Source organism: Mesoplodon densirostris, chromosome 19 (genome assembly GCF_025265405.1).
Source record: "Mesoplodon densirostris isolate mMesDen1 chromosome 19, mMesDen1 primary haplotype, whole genome shotgun sequence".
In the NCBI taxonomy this organism is placed as follows: Eukaryota; Metazoa; Chordata; class Mammalia; order Artiodactyla; family Ziphiidae; genus Mesoplodon; species Mesoplodon densirostris.
Genome location: NC_082679.1, coordinates 62,422,352 through 62,442,351, shown reverse-complemented (window position 1 = coordinate 62,442,351; position 20,000 = coordinate 62,422,352).

Below are 20,000 nucleotides of genomic sequence, written 5' to 3'. Positions count from 1 at the left end.
TGCACCCTGAATGTATCAAATCAGAATTTCTGGGGAGTGGGGCCCTGGTAAGAGGACCTTTTAAGGTCCCCAAGAGCATCCTGTGTGCTGGCAGGGCTGAGAACCCCTGCCTCCTGGGGCTGGTGCAAGGCTTAAAAGAAGTAACATGAGCTCATCATGGCAGCTAATATTTATTGAGCATTTACTATACACAATGAAGTCCTTCATCTGCATTTGCTTATTTCATCCTCACAGCAACCCCAGGAGGTAGGTACAGTCATCACCCATATTGAACACCTGAGATGGATGATGCACAGAGAGGTCCAATAACTTGCTCGAGGTCCCACAGCTAGTAAGCAGTGGGGCCCGGGCTTCAACCCAGGCACTTCAGTCCACACCCTTAACCAGAGGTACCCCCGTGGGGTGTGGGGATAGGAGAAGGAAGGTTTTATCATTGATACTGTTTAGAATAAAAGGCCGCTCAAAAACTGACCAGCTTATCCTAAATGTCATGCGGAAATGCAAAATTCATCTGGAAAATTCCAGAACAATCTTGAAAAAGAACAAAGTCGGAGGACTGACACTTTCCTGATTTCAAAGCTTTCTACAAACCTATAGTTCTCAAGACTGCGGTTTTGGCATGAGGTCAGACACAGAGATCAATGGAAGAGAACAGGGAGTTCAGAAATAAACCCTCACATTTACTGTCCACTGATTTTCGACAGGAGTGCCAAGACCACTCAGTGGGGGAATACCGTCTTTTCAACAAATGGGGCTTGACGTCCACATGCAAAAGAATGCAGTTGGACCCTTACCTCACACCGTATACTTAAAATGAATCCAAGGCCTACATGTAAGAGCTAAAACTATAAAACTCTTAGAAGAAAACATAGGGGAAAATCTTCATAACCTTGGACTAGGTAATGGTTCTTAGAAACGACACCAAAAGGACAAGCAACAAAAACAACAGGGAAATCGGACTTCATCAAAATTAAAACCTTCTGCACTCCAAAGGAGACCATCCAGAAAGTGAAAAGACAACTCACAGAATGGAAGAAATTATGTGCAAATCACATACCTGATAAGGGATCTGTATCCAGAATGTATAAAGAACGCTTACAATTCAACAGTAAAAAGACACATAACCTAATTTTTAAATGGGCAAAGGATCTGAATAGACAGTTCTCCAAAGAAGATATACAAATGGCCAACAAGCACATGAAAACCTGCTCAACATCATTAGTCATTAGGGGAATGTAAACCAAAACCACAGAGAGATACCACCTCCCACCCCCTAGGATGGTTAGAATCAAAAAGAGAGAAAGAAGTGTTGGTAAGAATGTAGAGAAATTGGAGCCCGCATACATTGCTGATGGGGCAGCTGCTTTGGAAAACAGTTTGGCAGCTCCTCAAAATGTGAAACACAGAGTCACCATACCACCCGTCAATTCCACTCCCAGAGAGAATCGAAAACACCCATCCACACAAAATCTCAGCTACAAATGTTCAGAGCAGCATTATTCATAATAGCCCAAGGTGGAAACAACCCAAATGTCCATCAGTGGGTGAATGGATCAATATATATGGTCTATCCGTACACTGGAATATTATTCAGCCTTAAAAAAGAATGAAATACAACACAGATGAACCTTGACCACATGACAAAGAGTGAAAGAAGCCAGTCACAAAAGACCAGATAGCGCAGCATTCTATCTCCATGAAATGTCCGGAACAGGTAAATTGCTTGAGACAGAAAGAAGATCAGTGGTGGGGCTTCCCCGGTGACGCAGTGGTTAAGAATCCGCCTGCCAATGCAGGGGACACGGGTTCGAGCCCTGGTCCGGGAAGATCCCACATGCCGCGGAGCAGCTAAGCCCGTGCGCCACAACTACTGAGCCTGCACTCTAAGGGCTGTGAGCCACAACTACTGAGCCCATGCACCACAACTACTGAAGCCCGTGCGCCTAGAGCCCGTGCTCCACAACAAGAGAAGCCACCGCAATGAGAAGCCCGTGCACCGCAACGAAGAGTAGCCCCCGCTCGCCGCAACTAGAGAAAGCCCGCGTGCAGCAACGAAGACCCAGTGCAGCCAAAAATAAACTAAATAAAATAACTTTATTTAAAAACAAAAAGAAAGAAAGAAAATCAGTGGTAGCTTAGGGCTGGGGACTTGAGCAAATTGGGGGGTTTGTGGGAATGGAGTTTCTTTTGGGGTTGATAAAAGTGTTCTGGAATTAGGTAGCCGTGATGGTTGCAGAATCTATGAACATACTAAAAACCTTCGAATCGTACACTTTACAGGGGTCAGTTCGGTGGTATGTGGATTACAGCGATACGTCAGTGACGCGGTTACACGTTAAAAAGCAGGTGGACTTTTAGCTGCTTTGCCGTCAAGTTCTCTGCAGACCGCTCCCCCCACCGCCCCATCGTGTGCGCTGCTCCCACGGCCCCGCTCTCAGTCACTACATGCTGTCACCTGCGTGTGACGCCTGGCGCACAGTAGGTGCTCAGAGAGAAAGAACCGGCCTCCTCTCCCCCAGCTCCTCCCCGGGCAGCACTCATGGCCCTGCCGTCTGCCCCACTGATGCCTCTGACACACACCGTCATTCACACGTGTGTCCTTTCACTCCGGTGACCTGTGGGGCCACCCAGATCCGTCCAAGGGGACGCATCCCCACCACCGGCAGTGCTGTCAGCCACACCCAAGGTCAGGCCCTTCCCGGGTGGCCCGGCCTCAGTGACCCCACGACGCTGGTGCATAAAGGCTCGGCCACCTCAGCCCAGCTGGGGACAGCTCCAAGGGCCACCCCAGCTCTGCAGCTCCCAGCGGGGTGGGCCAAGCTGCCCTCCTCCCCCACGGTGCTGACCCAGGGCCTCCCCCCAAACTCTTGCACACTGGCTCCCTCCCAGTGTTGGCCTCATGCTACTGGGGTCTATGGGTGGACATCAGGGATGGTGCTCAACGTCCTGCAGGGCACAGGGCAGCCCCGCCAAAGACGACGAGCCAGCCCTAATGTCCGCCTTCCTGAGCCTGAGAACTTGAGAAGCCCAGACAGTGCAGGGGGGTTAAACTTTCACGTACATATATGTTTACATATATATATACGTTTACATATATATAGATTCTACTTCGCAATAGACTCCCAGGACTGTGGGAATCTCTCCAAGACAAACAACCCTGTTTCTTAAATAAATACACTGTAACGAAACAGAGAGGGAGGGGGAGAGACAGAGACAAAGAGATGGGGAGGAGGGAAAGGGAGACAGAGGCAGAGAGAAAGAAATGGAGGAGAAACCTATGTCTTAAATTAGGAGTTTGGGATTAAGTACACACACTACTATATATAAAATAGATAATCAACAAGGACTACTGTACAGCACAGGGAACGCCACTCAGTATTCTGTAATAACCTCTATGGGAGAAGAATCTGAAAAAGGATGGATATGTGTATGTGTATAACCGAATCACTGTGCTGGACACCTGAAACTAACACAACATTGAAAATCAACTGTACTCCAATATAAAATTAAAATATTTTTAAAAAGAGTCTATATATGGGCTTCTCTGGTGGCGCAGTGGTTGAGAGGACACGGGTTCGTGCCCAGGTCCGGGAAGATCCCACATAACGCGGAGCCGGCTGGGCCCGTAAGCCATGGCCTCTAAGCCTGCGCGTCCGGGGCCTGTGCTCCGCAACGGGAGAGGCCACAACAGTGAGAGGCCCGCGTACCGCAAAAAAAAAAAAAAAAAAAGTCTATATATTAACTCTTCATCGTGTGGACCTTATTTGGATCCTGATGCAAACCCACCCCGGGGTCAGGCAGTGGGTGGTGAGGGGACAGTGTTAAGAATGGAAATAGGGCCTCCCTGGTGGCGCAAGTGGTTGAGAGTCCGCCTGCCGATGCAGGGGATACGGGTTCGTGCCCCGGTCTGGGAGGATCCCATATGCCGCGGAGCGGCTGGGCCCGTGAGTCGTGGCCGCTGAGCCTGCGCGTCCGGAGCCTGTGCTCCGCAACGGGAGAGGCCACAACAGTGAGAGGCCCGCGTACCGCAAAAAAAAAAAAAAAAAAAGAATGGAAATAAACGGTGCACATCTTTGTCCACAAATGGAGAGTCTGAAAAGCGCTTGTTTTCCCCGGGAAAGGCCCACGAGGATGACAGGCCAACACTGAGTTAAATGGGCTCGTTAATGCTGACGTTATAGTTATGGGGAGACAGCGATGAGCCTCGTAAATCCTGGTGGGCCTAATTCCTGTCATCAGTGTTTCTCCTTCCATTCCATCCACTGCGCCAAACACGGCCTTTTATGACCAGGGGGCCAGCTACGTCACAAGCCAGCCTCAACTGCTGCTCCAAAAGCCCCCCACAGGGAAGCACTTAATTGCTTTAAATATTTTAGTTTTTTTGTTTTTCCACTAGGTTATTATGCAATAGGTTTAATGGTCAAACATATTTTACACTTTCCTCTTTTAATTAAAAAAGATCCTGTTCCTAGTACACCCCAAAACAGAACATGATGCCAACACCTGGATCTGGGGCAATGCTCCTTCCAGAGGTCAGAGATGGGGCCAGGTGAGTAGGTAGGCCAACCCCAGGCCACCATAAAGCACCAGACCCAGGAGGAAACACTTAGCCATCAGAACTCCGGGACCCATAAAATGGAAATATCCCCCAAAGCCTAATCTCACCTCTGTCGACTCATCTGTCCCACGGCCAGACAAGAGCAGGGCTGGGACTTGAACTTGGATCTCCCCAACTCCCGAGCCCACCGCGCCACGTGTACCACCTTCCCCCTGAGGCCTGCTGGAGCTCAGCTGCTGGGTGGCCGATTCTCATAGGAAGAAGCAGGAAGAAGCCACTGAGTTAGAACCGCCTCTTCTGGACTTGCCTCCCCTCCCCCAACACCAATGTCACCAGTAGCCACCCGGATGGCTCAAAACCACAAAACTGATGATGACACTGAGCCTTAAACTCTCCCGTGGCCCCAGGGCCCACAGAATAAAGTCTTCCGCCCTCCATGACCTCAGGCCGGTCACAGCCCAGCCCTGCCTGGTTCCCCAGCCTCACCTCCTCACCTGAGAACATTGACCTGCTGGAGTCCCCAAACCTGCAAGCTTCCTCTTATCTCTAGCCCTTTGCACAGGGTGCTCCCACTGCCTGGAACAGCGCTCTCCTGCTGCCCCAACCCCCTTTCTCCTAGCTGTTACTCATCCTTCCATTTTCAGCTGAAACGTCTCCTCCTCCAGGAAGCCCTCCTGATTGTTCCCAGATGGGTCTGGATGCCCATCATGAACAACTCCTGCAGCCCTCAGAGCTGCCTCTATATTTTATGTTTCTTACTCTGTTTTGTAAGTGATTGTTAAATTGGTCCCCTCACTAACTAGGCCCTTACAGGGTGGGGACCCTCTGACTTCCCCAGGTTTACCCTGTTGTTCTCCATCTCCAGGGCACCATCACCTCTGCTCAAATGATTACATTTGACTCCCCCCCACCCCCCGCTCTCTCCACTCTCTGCCTGTCCTCATGCTTTCTTCCACCTGGTAAGTGGTCTTCCCTTCCTAAAAGGTAAGCCAGATCACAATGCTCCCCTGCTTAAGCCCATGGAGTGACTTCCTTCCTGCTCTTAGAACAAAGCCCAAAGTCTTGGCCTCAGCTCACAGTGGCCCAGTTATCAGGCCCCGTCCCCCCAACATCCTCTTGTCCCTCTCCCCTTCCTTCTCCCTCTGTTCAAGCCCTGCCGGCTTCCATTCAGATCCTAGAAGCCACCAAGCTGTTCCTGCCCCAGGGCCTTTGCATGTGCTGTTCCCACTGCCTGGACCATTCCTCCCACTCCTCACAAGACTGGACCCTCTCTTCCTGCCCAGCCCAGGTTGAAGGAGCCGCCGCTCTGAAGCAGGTCAACCAGGGACCCATGGGTTTCGGTGCCTCTATAGGTCCACCTTCCTAATTGTAATTATTTGCGTTTACTTACTTGGCTTTGTCTTATTTCCAACATTTCACTAAAATGAAAGAGGCAGGGATATTCTGTCTTGCACACTCTAATAATGCAGATACCTGGCACATGCCTTGACACCCAGGAGGACTTGGTCAATATTCATGAAACGAATGAACAATAAAAGGGACACAGTGAACGTTCCTGGCCAAGCCTTGGAGCTGGTGAGAGCCTTAGCGACCCTTCAGGGCTTCTCTGAGCTTTGAGGAGACCAGGGACTAGCATCCTCTGGCCCCTGCCCCCCTAAGGCCACCCAGCCTCCCCCGGTGAAGTTTTTCATTTGGGAAGAGTTGACACTTTCAAACAAAATAAACATGTCATAATAAATTTTTAAAACGGCGTAATGTTGGTGGGGGTTTGAGAGGTGGCTGTTGGAGGGAGCCACAGACAGACACACGGACGGATGGATGGATAGATGGATGGACACAGGGCCAGGTAAGCAAGGGGCTGCCTGATGCCCAGCCAGCCAGGCTGGTGGGTTTGTGGCTGCAGCTGGAAGGGCTCCTTAGCACCTCGGTCTAGTTCACGGCTCTGCCGAGGTCTATGCAGCCCTTTCTATACCTGTGTTCACCTCAGAAGCAAGCGTCTGCAACCCACGGACACCAGGAAATCTCTGGGCCTGCGGCTGGAGGCTGAAGGGTCATTTCTCTCCTTTAAAGGCTGAAGGGGAAGGGGGCACAGCACATGATGGAGAGGGGCAGGCAAGGGCACAACCAGCTCCTCCTCTGACCCCGTTATCTTTAAGCAGAAAGACTAGGTTTGTCTAAACTAATGTTATTTGTTCAGGGCCTTGCTTCCTGCTGTTTCAAAGGCGGTTCTTAAAGATGTGCTCTTTGAGTGGGAAGATTCAAAAGTCATTTCAAGGGGAGGAGAGAGGAGGGAAAATGAAGGAGAAAAGAAAGAAAGAAAGAGAGGAAGGGAGGGAGGGAGGAAGAAAGAAAGGAAGGAAGGAAGGAAGGAAAGAAAAGAAAGAAAGAGAAAGAAAGAAAGGAAGGAAAGGAAGGAAGGAAGGAAGGAAAGAAAGAAAAAGAAAGAAAGAAAGGAAGGAAAGGAAGGAAGGAAGGAAGGAAAGAAAGAAAAAGAAAGAAAGAAAGAAAAAAGAAAGAAAGGAAGGAAGGAAAGAAAGGAAGGAAAGAAAGAAAGAAAAAGAAAGAAAGAAGGAAGGAAGGAAAGAAAGAAAGAAGGAAAGTTTAAGGAAGAAAAGCAAAGAGGGGAAAAAAAAAAAGAAAAAAATGCCGGGGGAGAATGAACACCTCAACCCCTAATCAGAGAAACCCCACCACCCAGTCCCGAAGCCGCCCCAGGGGCCCCTTTCTGGACTTGGCAGGCCAGGCTTGCTGGTGGGACCCCACCCTGGGCCCAGGCTGTCCCCTCCCTCCTGGACAAGGCTGGTTACACAACCTCTCTGTGGAATCGGCCCAGGAGGCCGGTCACATGCGGCAGCTTCGTGGGAGGGGCGGGGGAGGGAGGCGCTTCCCAGACCCAGGCTGTCGCCACCGCTCCCCACCCTGCCCCCATGAGCTTGGCCTGGGAGTCAGCTCTTCAGCCCACTGGCTCGGCTGGACTGATGCGAGAGTGTTCCCAGATGTGCGCTGAGGGTAATAAAAAGGCAAACGGTTCCTGTCAGCAGCAGGAAACTCCAGGAGGGCGACCCCCAGCAGCCAGCAGGGCAGATGTTTGCAACGTGTGCTCCGGCGGCAGGGAAGGGAGGCCTGAGGCACCGCGACAGCCGCACAGAGACTGCACAGGGGGTGTCACTGCACCCCTTCTCCTTGGACACGTGGCAGAAGGGGTTGGGGGTCTCCATGCATTCCCCTTGCTGGCCCCGCCTACTTAGCTCCATCCCACCCTGCTTCACCCCACCTTGGACTTCGCCTAAGTGTGGACATCTGGCATTTGGGCTTTCCCCACAGAACTGCACAACTGCGCCCCTGACTTGGGGGAGTGGCTTCTCCCGCCCCAACCCTGAGGTTCTGGGGGCAGGTGCCAATCACAGTATTTTGCTCTTGTCCCTCTGCAACAGGGGGGAACATGTGACCCAGTCCGGGCCAATCACAGTTTCCCATTCTCCTAGCCACTGTGATTGGTGCTAGGATGGGCATGTGACCTAACCAGGACCAATCAAAGCCCTTCGCTGAGACTTTTCTAGGAAGATGGCAGAGGTGGAGGTAAGTGTCATCCTGAGTGAGGACCTTGTGGGAGGTGGAGCTGGAAGGATGTTCAGGTAGCCTGAGCTGCTCCATGGACAAGGAAATGGGGCCCAGACTTGCAGGGAGAGGAGGTGAGCTGCATGACCCACTGACCTTGGGCCCTAGAGCACCAGGAAATCGGAGCGACTGGAAGGATCGGGGGTGCTGCAGCTGTGCAGGGCGGGGAGACCGTCCTGGATGGTACCCGGAGAGGTCTACTTTTGCCTTAAAATGCAGGCTGAGGCCAATTAAACCAAATGGGCCAGGTCAGGCCCTGGCCAAGTGGCTGAGGTGACTTTGGGCAGGGGAGGGGTTAAATCTGGGCAGGCCTGATTGGCCAGATTGGGACAGGAAGTGGGGCCAAACCGAGGGCAGGCCCTGGAGGAAATGGAGAATTCTTTCCCTCAGCCCTCAAACTGACCTTTTGGGATGGCCCAAGGCTTCTTCCTTTTTTTCCTAATGTGTATGAGCACTGAGGAGCCCGCTAATTTCATCTTGCTAGCTTATCTACTCCTCACAACCACCCACGAGGTAGGAACTGTTTTGCTCACTTTCCAGATGAAGAGACTGAGGGTCAGAGTGGCAGTATATCCACCCAGGAACGCAACTGTTAGCAAGTGTCAGCACTGAGGCTCTCCTGCCCACCCCGGGCCAGGGCTCTCTCCTCCGCAGCACAGTGGCTCCCACTGACAGGGCTTCCCTGGGGATCTGGGGGGGCAGACACGGTCCCCATGCCCTGGGGACCCCCACCGGTGGAGCCATGCCTTCTCTCTCATAACCCCCCCAACCCGGCCTTGTGGCTTGAGCGTGGTCCCTGCCTGCCTTCCCCTCTCTTCTCCTTCCAACCCCTCCCACTGTCCGCCCCCTCCTCGCTCTGACAGCCAGGCTCTGAGGAGACATCGGTCCTCCAGGTGAAGGTGGTAAAACACAAACACACACACACACACACGCGCGCACACACACACACCGGGGTCTATCCTGGAGAAACTTCAGAAGGAAGCAACACAACCGCTTCTGGTCTCCCCCATAAGAACACTGTTTGGGCAAAGTGCATCCAACTTCCTGGCCCATTCAGGGTGTTCTGTTGGATGTCACTGGAGCCAGGAACTGGTGGGGACGGGGCGAGGGGAATGTTCTCTCTGCTTCCAGCACAGTCCTGGGCATCTCCACCAGGGGTGAGAATCCCAGACGCAGCCTGGGTGCACGGGCTGAAGTCCTGGGGTGTGCAGGGCAGGTCGGCAGAAGGGTTAGACACTCCCAATTTGGAGGCAGACGTGCTTGGGCTCAAACCTTGACTGCCTCTGATAAACTCAGTGTGGCCTTGTCAAGTCCCTCAAGCTCTCAGAGCCTCAGTTTCCCCACCTGTGAGGTTGGGATAATGACCCCAGCCTATCCAAGGACCGCCGCGCGAGGCCTGAGGGAGCGAGTGTGGAGGGCATCCACACGGTCCCATGACACAGGTGAGCACCGCTGTCTCCAGACCCACCGTCAGCGAGCATGACACAGAGTCAGCTGCACACAGCCAGAGCCAGGGGGACAGCCCAGAAAGGCCGGGGCTGGTGGCAGGCAGAAACTGGAGCAGCAAGGCCAGCGGGGTGGGGGCCGGGAAGAGAAGGGGCGGCCACAGGAAAGCGTGGCCGGAACCCCCGGAGCCAGCAGCTGGAAGGAAGGAGTCGCCAGGTGGGCCCCACCCTCACCAGGCGGCGCTGGGCGGGCAGAAGGCCAGAGCACTTGGCAGGACCGGTCCAGCCTCCGGAGACCCCGGGATGTCCTTCGGGAATGAGGGCCAAGCATTGTCCCTGATTACAAGAGGCTCTGGCCGGCGGCTTTCACACGGCTCACTGTGTCCCGGGGCCTGTGGGAACTGGCTCTCTTCCCTCGGCTCAGTGGGGTTTCAGATTGTAGCCCCTCCATCTGCCACCACCCCTGAGCTCAGTGCCCTGTGGGACGCAGACAAGGGGGTGGGGAGAGGAGTGGACTTAGCTTTCATTCACACAATCATTCATTCAGGCTGCCTTAAGGAGCCCACTGCACGCCAGGCCCTGTGCTAGGACTCAGTGATAAAAGCTGGATCTAATCCTTACACCTCTCTTCCTTCCTTTCTGATTCATCAAGTGCTCTTTGTCATTCGCAGTTAGAAGCTGGGATGGGGCCAAATCGCAAGCCAGCTAAGCCAAGGGAGGAGCCTGGCAGTACCCAGGCTCTGGAAAGACAGCCCCAGGTTCAAATCTGCTCACTCATCAGGGCTGCTGTGTTCGGTTGTTTAGGTTGTGCACTGCACAAGGTGCCATATCCAAGGGGATGCTGTTCACACTGTGAACATCTTTATCATTTAAAAACATTTTTGAATTTTTATGACAGATTTATTGACGTGAGAGGTGGGCTATTTGTGCATCAATTATGCCCATTTTCTGTCAGATGGTGGGAAAGGGACCCGCTATGACAAAACTGGCCTAACACAATTGCCTTAATTATTCCTGATGGTTATGAAAAATTTGAATTCTTCATTAGTTTATGTTCAACAGTTTATAGAGAATGCCTTTACATGTGGCATCCTGTTGTTAAACAGAGAATAGTACAACTTAAGATCATCTACTGGGGAAGAGATGGTTCTTTCTAAGGAGCCGGGGTCAGCCCATCTGCCTCTCTGAGCCACAGTTTCCACATCTGTCTTATGGACCTAATGGCCCGTCCGTTGCGGGGATGTGTGCTGAGGATGCAGGGAAGCCTGCGGTACACAGTAGGTGCTCAGCCAGCGGTACCTGTGGTCATTCTCCCCCGACATGCAGTCCTCGTTTAAACTTTCTCTGCAAAGTGAAGGTACGTTGGTGCCTCAGTTTACACCCCCCTCCCCCAAGCAGCAGAGGCAGCTCTCCCCAGGACCACCGTTGGGGGAGAGTGCTGTGCCTTTACAGCGAGTCCTATTCCTGCCTGGGCTGAAATGCTTGCCCCTGAGTTTCTCCAAATTTGGTCCTGCCCAGACTCCCAAACCTGTTTCCTGTCCCCCGCCCCCGCCGCCGCCCCTCCGTGCTGGCCGCCAGAGGGGCCGCCACTGATGGGGGCCCTCCCCAGAGCCCCCAGAAGCCGCCCAAAGAGGAAATCCTCTTCCTCCCCTTACAGGCTGGAAACTACAGAATGTTTCTTTTGGAATTTTTTGGCTTTCACACTGCAGAATGTTCTAGCCTCATCAGCCACAGGTTCCCCTTCCCTGTTGGCCAGCAGTTCTTCGGCCAAAGATGTGCTTGGACCTTACCGCCCCTTTCCCCACCCCCTTCGCCTATGTTTGTTGCAAGCCAAACAAAATATGCCAAGGAGCCCAGAAGAACCGACCGGAAATGACCCAAACACGCCTACGGCTGATCCTTTCCAAAACTAGAGAGGCCGGGGTAGCAGGAACATGACAGCTGTGTCCCCCAACATGACACAGGGCGGGAGGACGGGGGAAATCTGAAGGGCCAGGTCGGATCCTGCCGTGGCCTTTGAAAAGAAAAATCCACCTCTGCATCCATTTAGCTCCCAGCCCTCCCCTCCTGGCAGCAGAATAATTAAATATTCATGCATTTTCTCCTTTCCCCTAAGAAAGGGATAAGTCAGATTTCTGCACACACACAGAAAAAGTGCCCCAAGGCGAGAAGCTGGAGCCAAATTTCAGTGGAAGACAAAGCCTCCACTTCAATTTACGAATGAAAACACCCTTCACCTTTGCTGCTGTGAATTTCCTAGATACACATGGTCAAGACAATCTGAGAATTATGAGGCTCCAGGACCAATTAGGGCTGTTTGTGTTGACGTAAAGTCTGGGGGAATTTTTTTTCTTCCCCTTGCAAGTATTTATGATACTGACAGATGCAACAGGAAGAAAAAAAAAATCCCCTAACAGGAATAAGGCTTCTGGGGCCATGTGGATGAGGATTCATGGTGAAGAACAGCCCCCGTTTTTTTTTATTTTTTAATTATTTTTTTGAATTTTATTTTTATTTTTATACAGCAGGTTCTTTTTAAAATAGATTTATTTATTTATTTATCTATCTATCTATCTATTTATTTATGGCTGCATTGGGTCTTCGTTGCTGCGTGCAGGCTTTCTCTAGTTGCAGCGAGCGGGGGCTACTCTTCATTGCAGTGCACAGGCTTCTCATTGCGGTGGCTTCTCTCATTGCAGGCCCCGGGCTCTAGGCGCGTGGGCTTCAGTAGTTGTGGCTCGTGGGCTCTAGAGCGCAGGCTCAGTAGTTGTGGCACACGGGCTTAGTTGCTCCGCGGCATGTGGGATCCTCCTGGACCAGGGCTCGAACCTGTGTCCCCTGCATTGGCAGGCGGATTCTTAACCACTGCACCACCAGGGAAGCCCCTAGCCCCTGATTTTGTTTAAGCCACCAGATCTGTGTGTGCTGCCACGTGACGATGGGGACAGAGCTGTCGCCACAGGTACCAACACCCTCCCAGGCACGCTGCACAGAGTAAGTGGTGTAAGCCGCACAACAAACCTAGGGCAAGGTGTTCATCCCATTTTGCAGGTGAGGAAACTGAGGGCCAGAGCAGCCAAGTCGTTTTCTCAAGGTGGCAAGGCCAGGGGTGGGGTGTGAACACAGGCTCTCTCAGTGGCAGAGATGACCCTGCTGTTTGGAATTCAGTCCATTTAGGCCCTACTGTGTGCAAAGCACACTGGGGCAAGAAGAGGTACAGGCGGGGAGCCTACTCCACAGGGGCTAATGGGAGGCAAAGGCCAGCAACCTTGGGACTCCGTCCTGAAACAAGCCTCTTCTGGGCAAGAGGAAAGTCGGGGAGAGGGGAGCAACTTAAGGGGTAAAGGCCCCCACATCAGACTCCATGTCTGACCCGGCCTCCCAGGGAATGCGGACCCCCTCTGCCTCTCGCAAAACTTCCTGGAGAGGGACTGGGCACTGGTGCACATTACTGCACCCAACCATCACTCACATGGGCCTTTATCCAGCACCTACTGTGCACAGAGGCACAGTGTGGTGGTGTGATCTGGTATCCTCCATGCTGGGCCTCGAGCCCTGGACAAGGAAGTGACTGAGCCCTCTGATCTCACTGTCCCATCTGGAAAATGGGCACAAGGAGAGAAGCCCCTGGCAGGGGGTTGTGAGGATTCCGTGAGCCAAGCCAGCACAGGATCCCCGTGGGTTGATGCAGCCAGAGGCCTGAGTTTAATCCTGCCTCTGCCATTCATTGTGTGATCGCAGGCCTGCAACTTACACTCTGCATCTCAGTCTCCTCCTCTGGAAAATGGGATGGTAATAATGACCCCATCGCGGTGCTGCCGTGAAGGTTAAATGTGTTTATAGTTTGTTAGACAGTACGTAGATGTTTTGTGCAGTTTTCTATATATGTGTTATGCTTGGTAATATAAAGATTGCACGTGATGGGGGAATAGGCATTGCACAGAAAATCCCTTAGCACAGTCTGGGCATATAGTAAATGATTAGGAAGTGTGAGCGCTATGTTATTATTATCCTAATTTTTATCCTGTAGGTCAGTGGGAACCATGGAGAGTCTCAGAGTTCGAGGGGCGGGGGTGGAAGCGGAGTCACACTTAGCAAAGTTCTGTTTTAAGCGTCTTAGAAGTAAAGATACAGGAGCCAGGACCACTAGCCCAGGTGGTGCCTTTGTGTGTGTGAGGAAGAGATGCTCCGCTGGGCCACAGAACCCCACGCCAGGGCACGCAGCTTGCTGGACGGAGCCAGGTCTTTGCGCAGAATGAACGACCTGCCCGACAGTCCCCGGCGGCCCCGGGTGAGAGGGAAGACTGGAACGGTTGGCGGAGGGGTGAGGGGGCCTCCACCTCTGAAACTCTTTGCCTCTCGGGCCACTCCCCCCATCTCCACAGCTCGGGCAGCCCACACAGCAGATGGAAAGGCTCCCCAGCTGGCATGTGTGTGGGTGGGTGGAAAGGGGGCGGAGCAGCCACTTCCTGTGCCCCAATCCCAGCTCGCTGGCTCCCTGACCACATTTTTCCACCTCGCTTCTCTCCTTTTAATGCGCTCCTACGTCTTAAGATCTAGATTGTTTTTTGTGAATGGAATGTAACTGTAGAGCTGGAGATGCAAGTCCCGGGAGGCCCTGCAGATGGAGAAGGTCCCCTCTCCATGCGAAAGGCTTCCTGGTGGCCCGGGCAGCCTGCGAGATGGACGGGGCCAGGTGGGGAAGGTCACCGTGCAGGCAAGGCCGCTAAACAGGAGAGGCCAGGACTCCCCCCCTCCCCCCACCACGTGGGGGCCCTACAGCTGTGTTTTCTGGGCTTTGTTCTGATCACACCCCAGGGTAGGACCACCCATGGAGACTCTGACCTCTGCCAGGATGGGGCACCCGGGGGCTGTGGCCTCTTGTACCAGGGGTCTGGTGACTTCCAGGGGCCCATCCTGCAGTCTCAGCCTAGCCCCCAGCACTGAGTAGGACACATTCATTCATTCATTCATTCATTTGTTCAAAAAAATATTAATTACATGCTTACTACGTGCCAAGGAATGCACCAGGCACTGGGTACTGCTATGAGTGGGACGGCTGGGCCCCTGCCCTCATGGACTGATGGGGAAACACAACCAGCATAGGATTGTGAAGCAGAGAGATAAAACAACTTGCATGAGAACAGAGCCAGCTAGGTTGGACCCAGGTCCTGTGACCCCTTGTGCGAGCGTCTAACCACTGCACTTCCTCCAGCGAAGGCCAGCTCTAGGCGTGGAGAGGCCTGGGGTGGTGGAGAACTCCGGCTCCTCCCAGTGGTCAGGCAGGGCCTGCTTTGCAGGAAGGCTCCTGCTGGAGCTGCATCCCTCCCAGCACAGCTGTGAAAGGAGCGGGAATTAGGGGGAATCATAAAATTTCCCAAGGCTCCTGCCTTCATAAACTGAGGGTAACAACTCTCACCCAAGGGTGAATGTGAAGATTAAACAAAGTTCATCGTAGAAAATGAGCTCAGTACGGTTTCTGGTATATCGCAAATGTTCAATGAATGCTGCTTGCACAGTGAACAACCTGCCCCACAGGACCTGGCAGTACCCACTCTGTTCCCTTTCATTAGAAGGCTATATGTACATTTAAGTGGAGAGGGTCCAACAAGGGCTGGCTCTGAAGGACAGAAGGGTCTGAATGGAATTTAGACCTCCGAAGTAAAGCAAAGAGGTGACTGGCTCAGACATCCCTGTGGCTTCTGACATGCCTGCATTTTCTGAGCCCTTACTGTGCTCAAAATGTGCTAGCACCTTCCCAGGACAGCCCAGGCCACAGAAATAACCCCTAGCAAGAAGATCATGAAGAACAGGCCACAGCTCTCTGGCTTGTGAAAGCCTGGAAAGTTTAAAAGGAATGAATATTTTATACACTTTCCAGGACTTGTGTGTGGAGAGATCCTTAAAAGATTGAAAGCGCCCATTTCCCGGCCCTTCTCTCTTTTTTTTTCTTTTTTTTTTTTGCGGTACGCGGGCCTCTCACTGATGTGGCCTCTCCCGTTGCGGAGCACAGGCTCCGGACGCGCAGGCTCAGGGGCCATGGCTCACGGACCCGGCCGCTCCGCAGCATGTGGGATCTTCCTGGACCGAGGCACGAACCCGTGTCCCCTGCATCAGCAGGCAGACTCTCAACCACTGCGCCACCAGGGAAGCCCTCTTTGCTTTTTTTAATGTTGAGCTATAATTCATATACTATAAAATTCACAATTTCAAAGTGTACAATTCAGCAGTCTTTTTAAAAACGTATTCACAAGGGCATATAACCATCAGCACTATGTAATTTCAGAACATTTTCACCACCCCGCAAAGAAACCCTATATCCTTTAGTGTCCACCCCCATTCTCCCTACCCCCCAGCTCTGGCAAACACTAATCTACTTTCTGTCTCTGTGAATTTTCCTATTCTTGACACTTCGTACAAGTGGAGTCACACAATACGTGGGTCTTCTGTAACTGGCTTTTTTCACATAGTAGGATGTTTTCAAGGTTCGTCCATGTCCCAGCCTGTGCTTCATTCCTTTTTATGGCTGAATAACATCCCAGTGCACGGACAGACCACATTTTGTTTATTCATTCATCCACTGGTGGATATTTGGGTCGTTTCCACTTTGAGGCTATTGTGAAGAGCGCTGCTGTGAACAGTTGTGGACACTTTTGTGTGTGTGGGCGTTTCCGTTTGTCTTGGGTAGATACCTAGGAGTGGAATGCCCGAGTCACGTGGTCACTCTATGTTGAACCTTTGGAGGGGCTGCCAGGCTGTCTTCCCAAGCAGCTGCACCGGTTTCCAGTCCCAGCAGCAGTGCATGCTGGTTCTGATTTCTCTGCACCCTCGCCAACACTTGTGACTGTCCGTCTTTCTGATTGTAGCCGTCCCAGTGGGGGTGATGTGGCTTCTCTCTGCTCTCACCTTGCTCGTCCACCAGATCTTCTGAACACAGACTTTACCACCCACGGAACTGCCAAGCTCTTGTTTAAATGGGGGCTCCCTCGGGACTTCCCTGGTGGTCCATTGGGTAAGACTCCGGGCTCCCAATGCAGGGGGCCCGGGTTCGATCCCTGATCAGGGAACTAGATCCCGTATACGTGCTGTAACTAAAGATCCCACGTGCTGCAACTAAGACCCGGCACAGACAAAAAAAAAAATGTTGGGCCCCTGTAAACATTTAAAAAATAAATAAATGGGGGCTCCCTCTGGACTGAGACTCCAGGAACTCAGGGTGCACACCTGTCCCGTCTACTGTGGTCCTCCAGGGCGCAGTCCAGAGCAGCTGCTCGATCACAATCTTGTTGAATGAATGGATGGCTTTATGACCATCCTAAGCAGCCACATGGGAACACAGATCCTGACCGCATACTGCGCTCTGAGTTCTAAAGACCTCTGATCATTCAGAAGCCCAAGGAACCAGACCCAAACTCGCATTCTGTGGAAATTTCCACATTCTCATCAAGTTCTCCTCCGATATCATGTCGTCACTGAAGGCCCCGCCGGGTTGGACGGCGTCCTCCGAGTGACTGTCCTGGGAGGGACCTGGTCTCGGGCCACACACACACACCCCCACCCCTCCGAGTCTGCAGTTCTGCTCCTGGACGGAGCCCATCCCCCATGCCTTGGCCTCCGCGGCGTCCATCCCGGCCAAACGCAGCGGATGTGCGATGCCGCCCTTGTAGGGGAGGAAGCACAGGAGCTCAGCACTTATTGTTTAGAGGAAAAAGTTCTGCAGAGCCCGAGGGAGACGCTGAATTGTGCCTGTGGAATCGGGGAGCCCGAGGGGAGGCCACCCTTCGGTGCCTTGGACAGAGGCGGCTCGGATGCCTTGGTGGAGCCGGAAGTCAGTAGAGTTGACCTTGGCCATCCTCCCACTTTCCTCGCTCACACTCCCCCCGTCCTCCCTGTCCTGAGCCCAGCCAGGTCCCTGCTTCAGGACCGGGGACAAAAGTGACCATCACTTCCGGGCACTCACCCCACGTGAAAGCCTGTCGAAGGGCTGTCTTACTGTCCCCATTTTACAGATGAGGAAAATGAGGCCCCAGGCAGGTCAGACCTGGGCCACAGTCTCAAGACTGGCAGGCGGAGGAGCTGGGATTTGAATCAAGCAGTTTGGCCACCGGGAGCTCAAAAAAGAGGAGCAAAATAGAGACCCTGAGCATTTAGAAGACGTCAGCGTGAGGGGGCAGCTGGCACCTCCTCTGAGGTCACGCGCGTGTGTGTGTGCGTTACAGTATTCGTTCCTTGAATAAAATGCTGTGATAGGGGAACCTCAGTTTTTTGGGCTTTTGAAAAGTGTTTGTCTGGGCCAAATAAAAAGGTGTCTTACCTGCATTTGTTCCCCCCAGATTATTATTTTTGAATTTTCCTGATTGGTGAAATTGGGATCCCTTGTGGAGGGGAGGCACAGGCTTTGGCGCCCGGCTGTGATCTCCTCGGGCACAGGACGCAAACCCTTCCGTGCCTCAGTTTCCTCGTTTGGAGGGCTGGCATAAAGGTGTCCCTGCCACACGTACCAGAGAACTGTATCCCTGGAAGCCACGAGCATCCTTTACCCCCTCTCTCACTGACAGAGGTGGCTCACCTATCTCCCAGGTGAGAATGCCCCTCCCCCTCGAGGCCTGGGGCCCGTGGACACTGGGACAGGCTGGACGGTAAGAAATTCAAGCTGCACACTATTCACAATAGCCAAGACATGGAAATAACCTAAATGTCCATCGACGGATGAATGGATAAAGAAGATGTGGTACACATATACAATGGAATATTACTCAGCCATAAAAAAGAGTGAAAGAATGCCATCTGCAGCAACATGGATGGACCTGGAGATTATCATACTGAGAGAAGTAAGTCAGACAGAGAAACACAAATACCATATGATATCACTTATCTGTGGAATCTCAAATATGGCACAAAAGAATTTCTCTACGAAACAGAAACAGACTCACAGACATAGAGAACAGACTTGTGGTTGCCAAGGGGGAGGGGGGTGGGGGAGGGAGGGAGTCGGAGTTTGGGGTTAGCGATGCAAACTACTATACATAGAATGGATAAACTATGAGGTCCTACTGTATAGCACATGGAACTATATATGATAGCCTGTGATAAACCTAATGGAAAAAAATATGAAAAAGAATGTAGATATATGTATAACTGAACCACTGTATCGTACAGTATAAATTAACACAACATTGTAAATCAACTACACTTCAACAAAATAAATTAAGAAAAAAAAAAGGGGGCTTCCCTGGTGGCGCAGTGGTTGAGAGTCCGCCTGCCGATGCAGGGGACACGGGTTCGTGCCCCGATCCTGGAAGATCCCACATGCCGCGGAGCGGCTGGGCCCGCGAGCCATGGCCGCGGAGCCTGCGCGTCCGGAGCCTGTGCTCCGCAACGGGAGAGGCCACAGCAGTGAGAGGCCCGCGTACAGAAAAAAAAAAGAAAAAAAAAAGAAATTCAAGTTGTAGATCAGAAAGCAGGAAAGGGTCACAATGCCTTGGCCACTCCCACCCTCTGCGAGTGTGTGACACGGACCCAATGGCAGCCCCCAGCTCTTAGACGTCATAGGTTTAGTAATTCTTCTTTTTCCCCAGTTTTGGGAACTGACAGAGGGTTGCCAACTCTTTGTATGGCCAAGAAAGGACAACTTCTAAAGTACCACTTACAACCACTGCCATTTTGCACCACGCAAGAGACACGTTAGCCCCGAAAGCAAAGGAAATCAACGATCTCGGAATTTTGTTTTAATGGGATCAGCCCCACTTTGTGAGTACACTTTTGCGTCTCCCATGTTCCTTCCTGTCTGTTTGCTTTGGACTGTGCAAATGCTTAAGCAGGGCTGCTGTGGCATGTGGTCAGCCTTTGGGGACCCCTGGGCTGGGCCCTGCTGCGGTGGCATCTACCCACAGCCGGTGGCTGTTGTGGAGACGTGGCTGAAAAAAGTCAGGGGCCACTTGGCACTGGTTTCCCACTGGCTGGGGGATGCCCTGATGACTCTATCGTACTGAGGAAGTGGGCCCCAGACTGATGGCCAAAGTCCCTGTAGAATATATAAAAGAGATAACCAACCAGGACCTACTGTAGAGCACAGGGAACACTACTCAGTATTCTGTAATGACCTATATGGGAAAAGAATCTGAAAAAGAAGAATATGTGTATATGTATAACTGAATCACTATGTTGTACACCTGAAACTAACATGCCATTGTAAATCAACTCTACCCCAATAAAATTAAAAACACACACACACACAAAACCCAAAAGTCCCCATAGAGAACTTTCCCCGTCTCAAGGGTGCCCTGAGCTCCCAGGAAGGCTGAGTTGCATGTTAGAAATTCCACTTCACCTGCTGGCTATTGGCTCCCTGGTCTGGCTTCGTTCCGCACTGAATGTCC